This window comes from Rana temporaria, chromosome 5, assembly GCF_905171775.1.
Source record: "Rana temporaria chromosome 5, aRanTem1.1, whole genome shotgun sequence".
Lineage (NCBI taxonomy): Eukaryota > Metazoa > Chordata > Amphibia > Anura > Ranidae > Rana > Rana temporaria.
Window position 1 is genome coordinate 342,258,832 of NC_053493.1, and position 10,865 is coordinate 342,269,696.

The 10,865-nt window shown below is 37.2% G+C and overlaps 1 long non-coding RNA gene across 1 annotated transcript; it reads left to right on the forward strand.

Annotated features, from left to right (window-relative positions):
- The first annotated feature begins 382 nt into the window (after nt 1-382).
- LOC120941168 lies at nt 383-4,891 on the forward strand. Its single transcript, XR_005749523.1, has 2 exons — nt 383-1,898; nt 2,579-4,891. It is a non-coding gene; the product is annotated as an uncharacterized LOC120941168 (long non-coding RNA).
- Nucleotides 4,892-10,865: the final 5,974 nt, after the last annotated feature.

The window sequence follows — 10,865 nt, forward strand, 5'->3', positions numbered from 1 at the left end:
GCTTTTGTTTGTGCCTCCTCTAATTAGATTCTGAAATCTAGGCTTCAGCAATCAATAATTTTAATTTCAGAATCGCCTTTTGATCTTACATTTCATGTTTGTTTGCTGCAAATGATCAGCAGAACAAAGCTAATAATTTATGCAGGAAGGGGAAAAAATAATAATATATCTCTGCAGCACTGGATAAGTGTTCGAAACCATCAAGAGAAGCCTGCAGACTTAGTTTGACACAGGTCTAATTAGCATGCAGATATGTGTCGCCTCATTGGCAATTCAAATTGCTTTCTGTTTTTTTTTTTTTTTTAGATTGTACTTCAAATTGTGCTACTCAAACATTGTATTTGATTTCTAAAGCCCCCCTGGGCATGCCATAATATCTGCCTTCATCCTTATATGAAGCGTTTATTGAACAGCCTGTTTCTCCTGTTTTTCCTTTTGTGTGTGTGTGTATGTTTTTAAAACACCCAAGTCATGTAACCCAGGGATCTGCTTTTGTCTATAAAGACAGCAACCAGTTGTTCTATGGAACGGCACGTGGCACATTAAGTATGGTAGCAGACATGTATTGCCTGGCATAACTCTGTTCACATGATGACTGTTGTAGAGAGGTCCTCATCTAGCTGCCACTCATGGAAAAGGGGGAGGATATCTTCTCAGCATGCATTAATATGCGGCACATAACAACTTGTCTGAGAGCCAGTCTTCAATTCTTCATTACACAAAATGACTGGATTGCCGTCATTGTTTTTTCTAAAGCATCCTGCATGCTCCCAGAAGGCATTTACTGTCGTAGTGCTATCAGTATGGTGACTTATGCATCTGAAGTTGTCTGTGGTATGACACATTGGAAATTCCTGCCAACATCAAGGCCTTTTTTCCAATCCATACAGCAACAAGTGGTAAAATCAATGATGTACAGTTATTTAGCAATGCAATTCATTTCACTGACTCTGGCTTTTGGCCAGATCCGCCATCTGTCTCTGGCTCTGCTTTCTCTCTCTCGTTCGCCTGAATTTGTCCTACATTTCGTAATGATCCATTCTTGCCTTCCTTACTGCATGGCAAAGGTACAGTACCAATTCCCCCCCATTTGCCATAGGGGGTAGTGTGACTTCAGTGGCATTTCAGATGCTCCATCTTCATGCCAAAGGTCAGGAAGAACTAAGCAAGAAAACAAACAAAAAACAAACAAACTGCAAGAGAAGTGTATGTATCATATTGCTCCTGCCTCAGCTATTTTCCCTTTTTGTTAAAAGCATTAAGATGGATCTGTCTCACAAGGGAACACTTCCTGTTTCATTAGAGTATCTTCGTTTCCTTTATCGGAGGCTGGCACCATACGCCACTGCACAGCTCGTGAAGTGTAGACTATTGGAGGCTTGTGCATGTTTGCCACCAAGCAACCTTCTGCAATGGAAACAGGGTGCCTACTTCAGGATCTTATGCGTGCTTGCTGTTTGAAGCTGCAGAAAAGTGAATAATCAATTAAGTATTGATTTCTTGTACGATTTGGTAAATTTCAAAGGCAAGACAAAGAGGATGGCTTTAAGGAAAGCACTGCAGGGACTTGGTGTAAATTAAACAACTAACAGCAGTGCAGAATAAAATAACACCTCAAATGAATATTTCCCTGGAAGAATTAGTACCAGCTATTGGAAGACAATGGTGGATTTAATCAAAACGGCAAGCATCCGAGCATCTTAACTACGAGACGGGGGAAGGAGCTAATTATAACCACAGATTTTAATGGAGTTAATTTGACTGAACGGATGCAAATGTGCTTTATTTATGGATGACAAAACAAGCCTACAGCATCGACTTTGGAATTATCGCATATGCTTAACATCAAAAATCCTTTAGATATCGAGCCAACAGTCCATTATTTTTTTCCAGAGCAGGTATTTATATGATAGGACAAATCTGAAGATAGATGTGATACAAATGAGGATTGCATGATGAAATGCATGTTTTATTAATCTTTTCTTTTTGTACTCAGTCTATAATTTTCTTAATTTAGCACTAAACTGTTATTTTAATACCTTTAGCTATTTATTATAATAAATATACATATTATTTCTACTGTGTAGCTTTTGTTTCCAGGGTGCAGTTTATTAACAGCAATTTTGTGTTCCTTGAGAATTTTTCAGTAGAGGGGAATTATACGGAAGAATGAAAATTAGAAGGTCATTTTTGTGTTTTGCATTTATATGTAATCTTGGGACAGATCTGAATGAATAGTGTCTTATAGTCAGTGAGGTCTGTAATTATGAAAGAATTTTGAAACGTGGAGGGAAATAGGACACTTTCTGGATGATGGGCACAATATGGTATAATCATTGAAAGAAAAAAAAATACTGTTCTGACTGCAATTATAATATCTTGACTGCTTAACTCTTTCATTTTCAGTGCTGATAATCAGGGAAAACTCATTGATTGTAACGGCAGCTATGGTAAAATAGATGCATAGCTATATTGTGCAAATGCTATACCTAAATATTCTTATTCTTCATTTCCATTCTTATCTCACCCTTTCCTATCTCTCTATTTTCTCCATCCTGATTTCTTGCTGTCTTGAAAGCTACGTTCCTGAAGCCTATCACAGAAACCACTCTGCATTAAGCTGAAACACAAAGACGATGTAGGAATAATGAATCCTCATTTGCATCAACATTTGTATTCAGATTTGCTAGGCTATAAACTTGCCAGATCAAGCAGCATATTAAACAGATATTCCCCTAGTAAATTGCAGCTTTTGCAATTGTGGAGCCTTGTTGTGTTTATAGGAGTGGTTGGTAAAGTACCATGACTGTACAGATTGTATTGGTTCGTGCTTCTTGCAGTACATGATGTCAGTCTGGGTCACTGTGAGACTACCAAACACAAGTGAGGATTTTAAGGCATACCAGGACATGTGACCAAGCAAATTCTCTGCTATCTAGAAACTGCTGTCAATGAGTCTTATAGCACTGGTGGGAACACTGGAGGAGGATGGAGGACACTTGGTGCATCATCATAGGATTACATCATCCATCATCACTATTTACTTGTGGATTATACTGCTGAGCTGACTAATACAACTGACTAATGTGTTCTTTGGAACCTATAATCCTTTTTATATTTTTGAATGCACTAATCATCTAATTGTACAGTATTTTATCTGTAATACATGCTTTTCTGTGCTAATAATGTTAAAATTATTATTATTTTAACAGTTTGTACTTTATTACCTCTAATGAAGTATTTTGGATAACAGTAATATAAAACACATGTCATTATTGATATTTTTTATGTAAATATGATACATTGATTTTTCTACTGAATTAAATCTGCTCAAAGCATCAGCCTTTGCTGCCTGTGAACTGTAATATTGACGGTGCTAATCTTTGTATAATGTCTGCAAGTGCTTTTGTATAAAATCTACTACTTTGCTCCAATTCCATTTATTTATATGTTCTTCGTCGTTACATAGGTAAAGGCGAAAGCAGAAGTTGTGTGAGGGTGTCAGAGCTGTCTGCTTCTTCAGTGCAGTTAGTGATTAAGAATACCAATATCGTATAGAAAGAATACCAGCACCTAGCATAATGAAGGAGGTGATATCCTATTAACTATCTGAATAATCATACCTTCCCAGATTTTCATGTTAAAAAAAGATTATATACTGTGCAGTTGCATAAAATATGACAATTAACATATTCCACAATATGTAGATTCTTCGCTGCAATAATAATTTCTCATTCCATAGCGTGCAGCAACCAATGACAGCAGGAGCAAGAAATGTTATTATCATTTTGTTATTTCTCAAGCTGCAACTGAGACTGTGTGCTCACTCTAAGCTATGTAGAATTCATTTTCATTAGTTATTTTGGATATCATTTTCCAAATTCTTTTCAAGCACCCAACTTTGGGTATACTTTTAGACACAATGTCATAATTATTGCCTCATTAAAATCATTTATTTGGATCATTACAATATGTACTAGTTGCACACTTCGTAAAAATCTTTAGGTGGTTAAAGCAGCAAAATAACTGCCTCTTATGATAAAATACATAAAGCGCCATGTTGCTATGTCACCTCAGGTACCCTGTGCTGTTGTACAGTGTATTCTTATTCATACAATAAAGTGCCTTATATGAAGACTTACATGACTTTTGTACAGCTCACTGCTTCTCAGTTTGACAGTGAAAACATTGAACAATACACACATTGTACCTCATGTTCAATCTCTTAATGGCTATTCTGCTCTTCATAGAACTATTGTGCAGACCTAAGACTGGATTAAAAAATGTAGCAATGTTAAACTCGTGTACTGAATGCCTTTTGGAATGTATTAAAATTTCAGGTTATGTATAATGTGAGGTTATAATATTATGGAAATACTTGACAATGCAATCAGCGTTAAAAGCTACTGATTACAATGACTTTAATTTTGTTCAGTATGGTCATAGTAGGTGACACATTTTGCTATTGTGATCTGCTAAGAAAACAAATGTGGAGATGCATACATATGGTGTATGCAAATCCTTTCAATAAATAACAGCTCATTGTGCACGTGCAGAGATTTCTATCCCTTCATCCCCAGTGAATTATGTACAAGCAACATTCATGTGCTAAATGACCAAGATTCAGATAATTATGTCATTATCCCCCCATATGTTGAACAAAATCATTGTCTTGTTTAAGGGTCCCATCGGTTAGTGCAGGTCCGGGGCAGAAAGTACATGTGACTTTAAAGTTTAAGACCATCAATAAGAAAACTTGACCAAAAAGGCCAGAGACAGTAAATAAAGATACAACTGTAAAAAATATTTGAAATGTGATTATATATATTATAGTGTAATACCATTTTACAATTAAAAATCACTTCTATGCCTAATTAAAGAATGAATGTTACTCTGACTTGTGTTCATTTCGGGTAAGACTCGGAAATTGTTTAAATTTCACCTGGAACTGATTTGGTGTTTAAACCAATATAAGAAATTATTACATTTGTAGTTAGTCAAAAATAGCTGAAATCTGTTGAACAAACGTTTAGATTTACGATTACACTTTGAAAAGAGCTAACTGGTTGAATTTAAATTGAATATCTTAAACTATATCATGCTGGCAAACCTAAACAAGTTTAGGATTTGGTAGAATACACAGGATAAAGAAGTTCTGCTAACATCTGTGTTCTTCAGGAGTGTTTCTCTATGGGAAAAAGTCAAGCACTCCCTCTTTTTTGCTGCTATTAATTGTACATTCTGATATGAGCAGAATACAGGTGTCACCGCTGATTTCTCTATTCTTAAATATGAATGGGGTCTGATTGGTTTTGTCCAAGATCATATTAATTTGTCATAATTTGTGGTATGGAGTATAAAATGTAGAGCACACTGTTCAAAGTTGAACTGATTAGATTATGTAGCAAACTGCACAGCATTTAGAGTAGGGGGTGTCATGTACAGCACAATGTTTCTAGAATCTATCCTACAATACACCAATACACTCTTCACACATACCTATCACTCCCCTTGCCCACCAGTGGTTTGAAACACATCTGACTGCAGGCATAGCTGTACATACATATTGATCAGCAGGATCAGGTTGTATATATATATATATATATATATATATATATATATATATATATTCACAATGGATGGTGCTGATGGAAATCCAAATTCCAGTTCTAATAGGCAGAGAAGATATGTACATATATATGCGAAACGCGTTGGATGCTCTATGCCTAACAATTATTTAAGCTTATACTGTAAACAAGTATCATTACTGACATTATGCCATATTCTGTTCCCATATTTACCTAACACTTTTTATGATGTTTTTATGGATGTTTGTACAATAAAAATGACATCATAAATTAATTGTGTTCTTCTGCTCACCTCAGCGATAAACTCATATCCTTCTAAAGTCCTTTTTATTGTATGGGAGTGACCTACTCTTCCCATTTCTTTTGTTTTACTATGTCGAATTGGATGTGGATATGATTGTGTGTCCCTAGAACTGGTTAAAATCTTGTTTTGAACATGTACATATGCATTGTTGACTTTTTCCAATAAGCTTATTGGCAAAGATTGCAGTCAAATGACAAGTTGCAGAGATCACTAGGTTACACCTTTTTGCATAACACCTATTTTTTACAAGTACCGTTGGGTTATGTCTATATATATATATATATATATATATATATATATATATATATATATATATATATATATATATTAATATATCATCTATATTTTTATATAATGTTCCTTGATTTTTAATGAAATTTTAATATTGCTAGAGCGTGCTATTAGGCCCCGTACACACGACAGAGGAACTCGACGTGCTTGGCACGTCGAGTTCCTCGTCTCGTTTTTGGATGAAGCCGCCGAGGAGCTCGGCGGGCCGCCTTCTCCTATAGAACAACGCGGCCAACGAGAAAATAGAGAACATGTTCTCTATTTTCTCGTCGAGCTCCTCGGCGGCTCCATCGAGCCAAAACTGTACAGACGACAGAGATTCTCGGCAGAATCCGGGTTTTGACCGAGTTTCTCGGCGAATTCTGCCGAGAATCTCTGTCGTGTGTACGAGGCCTTACTGTTTAAATGACTATGATGAAAGGGTAACCATCATGTACATCCAACACTTAATATTATTTCCTCTATTTCAAAACAATTGACATTTTCAATGACAGTTAATCATATATTTAGTATGTTTACCATGTCAGCCTACAACATTGTACATATTGTTCATGCATATTTGATTGTTTACAGGATGTTTTATTCTCTCAACTTTCTCATTATGATCAAGGTAAAAAAATGGCTTAGAGATTGTAGATCATTTGGGATAGACTGGAAAACTGCTTGTTCAAATTAAAAGAGTTAACATATTGCACATTTTCAACTGCCGAGGTTTATTGGGTTGAGTCTGAGTTTATTTGCTGCTTATTGAATGGAAGTCATGTCAGGAGTCACAATACATCAATATGGATATCAATAGCATGGATTATCAATTTGTTCATATCAAATTGGAAGATCATCGTGTTGCTTTACAGCTGTTGTCCACTGAATTACTTCCCCAAGGAACTTCTTTTTAACCTGGGACTTGAAGAAGCAATTAGACAGCCAACATTTGGATGTACATTTGAAGAACATCATCTAGTGGCAGCACTAGATTTGTTTGCTCTTTTTATTTTTCATCAAGGTTTCTTCATTTTATTTTGAATTCCTATGAAACTAACAATGAACCATATTAATTAGATATGGAGTTATGTCCTAGCTATGATAAAGTTCAACCATTTGGTCAAATGATTTGCAAACTTTCTAACACAGTTACAAAAGACTGTGTAACACATATTGATTTCATTAATTTTTATAAAATTTTGCACCAAAATGAAAATTATTAATTTCAATCAAAACATCACACACACTCGAGGATGTTAATTACATACCATAAATACTAAATCTCTTATCTGGAACTTCTGATACATTAAAATTTTAAGGCAATGGGAAAATTCCCTAATGTGTCTACCAGTATGTAGCTAAAGTACAGTGTTAGTATAACCACCAAAACCTGGGGGCAAAGGGAGCACAAGTAATTCAATCTATATATATATATAAAACTCAACGTGTGTGTGTGTGTATGTATGTATGTTCCAGCATCACGTCCAAATGGCTAAAGATATTAACATGAAACTTGGCACACATGTTACTTATATGTCAGCAACAAACATAGGATAGGTGGTTTAACCCTTACCCACCCCCATTTGCCATGGTCGGGGTTTTTCTTTAAAGTCCCATTCAACTCTATGGGAAATACATGTTACTTCATGTTCCAGCATCACGTCCAAACGGCTAAAGATATTAACATGAAACTTGGCACACATGTTACTTATATGTCAGCAACAAACATAGGATAGGTGGTTTAACCCTTACCCACCCCCATTTGCCATGGTCGGGGTTTTCCTTTAAACTCCCATTCAACTCTATGGGAAATACATGTTACTTCATAACTTCCAAACGGCTGTAGATATTTCCATAACACTTGGTCACATGTTACTTATATGTCCACTTAAACTATAGGATAGTTAATTTATCCCTTAACTACCCCCATTTGTGAGGGTCAGGGTTTTTGTTTAAAGTCCCATGCAAATCAATGGGAAATGTATGTTCCCACATAACTTCTGTACGCCTGGAGATATTTCAATAATACCTGGTACACATATTACTTATATGCCAAATAAAAATATATGACAGTTAAATTAACCCTTACCTACACCCTTATATAAAAGATGGGTATATTTATATTACTATGATTTTCCTCCCCAAAAGGTTAAGATAGGAAGACCGGGCAACGCCGGGTATTCAGCTAGTTATGCTATAAAAGTGGGAGAAGCTACCTATGTTCTTCATGTTATAGTGTGAGTATCTTCCAGTCACAAGAGTGTTAATCTGTTCATGTATGTGACAATATTACAAGAAATCAATGAAACACTGAGGTCACTTAGTAAAGTATTTGCTTACCTAGTTTGGCAAAAAAAATAAAGCCTTGCATATGACTGAATGATTGGAAATTAATGCATCTTCACTTTATTTACCAAGCTAAGCAAATCATTTGTTAAGAGACTCTTATCTACTTCTTTAGCAAATGAAAGCCCAATAAATTCATAGAAGCCATTCACTTTGTGCCTTAGCATGTAGTCACAGGACACACGCTTTTGTTTACCTCTGTTTCACTAGTTTGTACTATAGCAGAAAAAAAGAAAGTTCATAATCTTATCAACAAGTATATATTGGCAAAAGACAATTCATAAAAAACACAAATACTTATACTTAGGGAAAAAAAATGTAAATCATGGTAACTTGTGTCAATCTATTATACATAAGGGGGTTATTTACGAAAGGCAAATCCACTTTTCACTACAAGAGTAAACTACAAGTGCAAAATGCACTTGAAATTGAACTGAAAGTGCACTTGGAAGTGCAGTTTGCTGTGAATCTGAGGGGTAGATCTGAAATGAGGGGAAGCTCTGCTGATTTTATTATCCAATAATGTGCAAGCTAAAATGCTGTTTTTTATTTTTCTTGCATGTCCCCCTCTGATCTACAGCGACTGCACTTCCAAGTCAAGTGCACTTTGCACATGTAGTTTACTCTTGTAGTGCAAAGTGGCTTTGCCTTTCGTAAATAACCCCCTTATGTATAATAGATTGACATGAGTTACCATGATTTAAACATTTTTTTGCCTAAGAATTTCCGGTGGAAAAAGTCAGACAGAATTTTTCCGTGGGAAATTCCGACCGTGTGTATGCCCCATCAGAGTAATTCCATTGAAAATTCCGATGAATTCCATCGAAATTTACATACCTCCGATGGAATTCCGTCAGAATTCCAATGTGAATTAGGTCGGACAAAGGTCCGATCGTGTGTACAGGGCATAAGAAGGTTTCTAATAGTTTCAACATATTATTAATTGTTTAATCATTACTGAAGATACAACACATGAAATACAAGGTATCAGCTCATTAATTAAACAAAAGCTAATATGAACAATAATTATGTGTCTAACTGGGAAACCTACAGTGTGATAGCAGGAAAGGGATGTAAGGATGACACAGGATTCTCAAATTTGAAGTTTGAGAAGTTCCAGCATGTGTATTGTAAGCGGAGAACACCCCTTTTTAAGTTTTCTCCTTGTTTGGTAGTCCTGACTCCTGGCTTGGGACCCAAAGTTTGAATGTTCCAAAGCATCTTTGGCGGAACGGAACCTTCAATCCTGTGTCCGGGTGTTGCTAGATGCCTGCAGCCTGAGTGAGTACACAGATGTGCAGGGTCATTCTAAGCCAGATCTGAGAGCAGCTCAGACCTGTTGCAGTTGCTGCTGTTCAAATACACAGCCTTTGGTGTCATGATAGCGATATACTCCAGCCAAAAGAGGTGACCTACTGAGGAGACGGTACTCCATGTTGGGAAGATTCTCCTACCCACAGGACCAGGAGAGTTGGAACAGCTAAGTGAGTCAGCAGACGACCAGGAGAGATGAGGTAACTAGAGAGTCCAGGAAGAGGGTCTGTAAGTTTCGAATTGGAAAGCCTGGGGTACTGGGGGACCCTATCCAGAAGTTAGGAGTGGGCCAGAACAGAGAAGTACTATGAGTAAAGGCTAAGTGAGCTTTAGGAACCTGTGGTACTGCTGACAGAAGAGCCAGGTGCCATGGCATTTTCTAAGAACACTGGGCCAGATTCACAGCGGAGATACGACGGAGTATCTCAGATACTCTGTCATATCTCTCAGAGTATATCCCTAAGATCCGACAGGTGTGATTGTTTTACACTGTCGGATCTTAGGATGCAGTACCACGGCCGCCGCTGGGGGGAGTTTGCGTCGTAAACCAGCGTCGGGTATACAAATTAGGAGTTACGGCGATCCACAACGGATTTTCGCGTTCGCTACATCGCCGCTAGTCTAGTTTCCCGTCGCAAAGTTAGTCTTCGTTTTTGGTGCCTTAACTTTACACAGCACACGTATGTGCTGTATAAAGTATGGCCGTCGTTCCCGCGTCAAATTTTTACATTTCACGTCGTTTGCGTAAGACGTCTGGGAATACGGAAGTACGCTACGCACGTCGCCGATTGAAAAAATGATGTCAGTTCGCGCAAAGCACGGCGGGAATTTCGAAACGGAGCATGCGCAGTAGGTCCGGCGCGGGAGCACGCCTAATTTAAATGGCACACGCCGGCGTAATTTTTCACGCAAGTGCTTGGTGAATCAGGCACTTGCTATGAAAAATTGCGGCGGTGTAACATATCTACGATACGTTACGCCGCCGCGATTCTACCTGAATCTGGCCCACTGTTTCCGAGTGAAGCTGAAACCCCTGTTTA